This window comes from Propithecus coquereli, unplaced genomic scaffold (assembly GCF_000956105.1).
Source record: "Propithecus coquereli isolate 6110/MARCELLA unplaced genomic scaffold, Pcoq_1.0 Scaffold32, whole genome shotgun sequence".
In the NCBI taxonomy this organism is placed as follows: Eukaryota; Metazoa; Chordata; class Mammalia; order Primates; family Indriidae; genus Propithecus; species Propithecus coquereli.
Genome location: NW_012148841.1, coordinates 1,916,105 through 1,919,554, shown reverse-complemented (window position 1 = coordinate 1,919,554; position 3,450 = coordinate 1,916,105). Strand labels below are relative to the sequence as shown.

Genomic DNA, 3,450 nt, shown 5'->3' with positions numbered 1-3,450 from the left:
CTCAATGGATCTGTCTTTAAGTTAACTAATTCTTTCTTGAATGATTTCTTGAAAATGTCAGTGGATCTGTCTTGAAGTTAACCAATTTTGCTGTTGAGTCCTCTAGTAAATTTTTCATCATGGTTATTGTGTTTTTGAATGCCAGAATTTCTGTTTTATTCTTTTTAAATAATTCATATATTCTTTTAGCGATAGTCCCTTTTTGGTGAGACATTATTTTTATACTTTTCTTTAATTCTTTAGACATGGTTTCCTTTGGGTCTTCGAACATATTTATAATGGCCGATTTAAATTTGCTATCTAATAAGACCAATATCTGTGCTTTCTCAGGAACAGCTTCTATTGACTGCATCTTTCTCTGTGTACAGGACACACTTTCCTGTTTCTTTGCATGCTTCATAATGTAATGTTAAAAACTGGACATTTTAAATAATATAATGTGCCAAATCAAGAAATTTCTCCTCCTCCCCAGAGTTTGTTGCTGTTTGCTGTTGTTGTTGTTTGTATAGTATCTTTCCTGGAGTGGTCTGTTTAGTATCTTTCTTAGATTAATTCTTTAAAGTCCGTATACTTTGTTGTGCATGGCCACTGAAGACCCTGATCAGTTAGCCTAATGGGCAGCTAATACTTGGACAGAAATGTCCTTGTATTTTTTGAACTATTAAGTCTCCCATACTTTGGTGATTGACTCTTTGTGTATGCTGGGGCACATGTTAAATGATCTGGCAGGCAGTTTACAATTGTCTTAACTCTACTTCTTGCTTACCTAGAGCCTCAAGTTCAGTCATAGACGAGAAATTAGGATCTTCTCACATCTTTTCTGGGCATGTACACAATCCTTCATATGCATGTGGTTTCCTAGACTCGTAGAAATATATGGGAGCTTTTCGAAGCCTCCTATGGACATCACATTCCACAGTTTTTCCTTTTAAGTTATTTTAGGAAAGGTCTCTCATTATCTCTATTTGATAATGTCCCCTCAGGCAGCTGTGATGTTAAACAATTGCTAATAATAGATTTCAACAAATTTCCCTAAAGATTGGACAGAATGAGCTCTGAATTTGGTTAAATTAACAAAAGCTCTGAAAATGGAAATTTTCAGGGAGCTTCCAGATAGGTCAGATAATCACAAACCTCTGAGGATAAGGTTTTTGGGAAGCTTCAAACCCATTCTGTCCTCTCCCATAAATGCTAAAATGCTGGTTTTCACAGCTACTATAGTTGTGAATCTGATAGTTTTCAAGTACCGATATCATGCAGATCTGGGAAGAGATATATGGGAGGGATTAGGTAATGTTAAAATGCCACCAAGCTCACTGCTCTTATGGAAATTCAGCCATTTTTCCTGGATAACACTCCTGCAAGCTTCTAGTAAATTTCTAGAGTCTTGAAAAAGTTGATTTTGGCATTTTTTGTCAGTGTCTTCTTGCTTTATGGAGAAGTAGATTTTCAGAGGTTCTTACTCTGCCATTCTGCAAATGTGATCTTGCTTTTAGTTTCCTAAATTTATCCTCATTTTGGTGAACAACATGAAAAATTCTTCCCAATTTAAAACACTAGGAATCAGAAGATTTCATTAAGCATGCAGATAATTTTAAAGGATTTTATTAAATAGTATGAGTGCACATTTATAAGTACAGAAAATCTTCCATTAGTGAGATTATTTAGCTGCTGCTAGCTAAAGGGAAGAGTTTGAGATTTACCAAGAGGTTCAAATATTTCATCATATATTTCCTCTAGTTGAACTCCTCAATTATGTAAATGTAAATATTTATTAAGGCATTTAACAAGTATTTGGGGTCTAGGTACTAGAAATAAAGATTTAATGTATTTCTGCATTGTTAATAAAGAGAATTAATTCAAAGCAATCAGATATACTTTACCCATTCCCTCCAATAGAAGGAAAGAAAAAAAATTACTTGATTCCAGGGAATCTGCAATTTCAGGATAGTTTTCACAACAGGTAACAGTTCAATCAAATTCTGAGAATTTAACAGAATATTCAGGAGTGACAGGTTGCATTCAAATTAAATATATTCATTTTAGAGGAAAAATGAAACAAGGTTGCCCTCCTTCTGTCCGCATAGATAGATATGGGATATGGGATGATTTGTGCTGCATCATCCATGAAAGGATAAGATGTTTTAAAGATTTTTATAAAGTTGTTCTTATGGTCACTGTTTACCATTAACATGGATTCAATATTATACGTTGAACGTTATGCAATTTTTAAACAAGAGTTATGGAGTATTTAACAAATGCTTAGTTGAGGCTTTTCTAATGAGTCAGCATGGAATTTAGTGCAATTAATAGACATTCATGTGTGTTACATGTTATTCGAGTGATTATAAATGGAAGATTCCACCTGTGAGAATCAATCACATTTTCTCCTTTAAGAAAACTGTATTCACTTAATATTAGCTATAACAATATGACTTATAGCTGACTTTTTTCATGTTGACTCTGATTCAGGATTTTTTCAATTATGCAAAAGGAATAATTGATTACCGCATTGCATAGGTAATACTTACAGCCATCAATAATTTTTGTTATTAATAAAAGGTAACTCTTTTCTCTCTTCTCACATATTATTCACCTGAATTTATTTTCTGTTATTTTATCAGTATTTTGCTTTATTTTACAAAAGAACCTCTCCATAATGTATTCCACCATAATTTGCAACTGGAAATAATGAGTAGTGACACTTTTCTCACACCATTTAGGAAGAGATGGATCCTGAAGACTGTCATATAGTTAGTTTACAATGTAATTATTCCTTGAGTGATGACACATTCCACAGAATATTAACCGACTTGCTAAGAAAATTTTCTTAAAGCTTTCCCAGACATGAGAAAAGCAAATCTGAATTCATTGCTCATGAGACAGAAAGGAATGAATTAAATTAAGTACATACAACCTAAATTTAAAATCAATTGTGGTTAGATAGGAAATTACAGCTGACAGATAATAGTGCCATACTTGAGTTTCTAAGCCTTCTGTCACAGAAATAAAAACTCTCTTCTGTATTTGAGAAAGAATCCAGACCGACATAGTAAGTTATATCCACAGTATCTGTGTGGACCACATCAAAACCTTATTGAAGGTAAATTCTGACACTGTATTAAATACTGAGTGATCTCAACCCTCACACTATCTACGACCACTTCCTTGATTTATCACACACTGTTCCCACAATAGTGTACAGCTCAGCACCTAGTTTGTCTTTTTCATTGCAGTTCCACTTTGGTATTAAGATTTAAGAGCCTTTTTTTCCTTTATGAAACTCTTAAATCTTCCTTTTTCATCACTTTGAAGTTTAACAGATATTACCTCTTATTATCTTCTTTCGAACTCTCTTATTCAGCATTTATTCACAGTAGACTACATTTGCTAACTTTTGTCCTTGGTTCTCAGAGTTCTCAAGATTTTTGAATTGATTATATTGTCTCT

The 3,450-nt window shown here is 33.3% G+C and overlaps 1 protein-coding gene across 1 annotated transcript in view; it reads right to left on the bottom strand.

Annotated features, from left to right (window-relative positions):
* The window catches only part of MAGI2 (membrane associated guanylate kinase, WW and PDZ domain containing 2), a 1,576,038-nt gene that overhangs the window by 1,194,149 nt on the left and 378,439 nt on the right, over window positions 1-3,450 (bottom strand). The window lies entirely within an intron of this gene.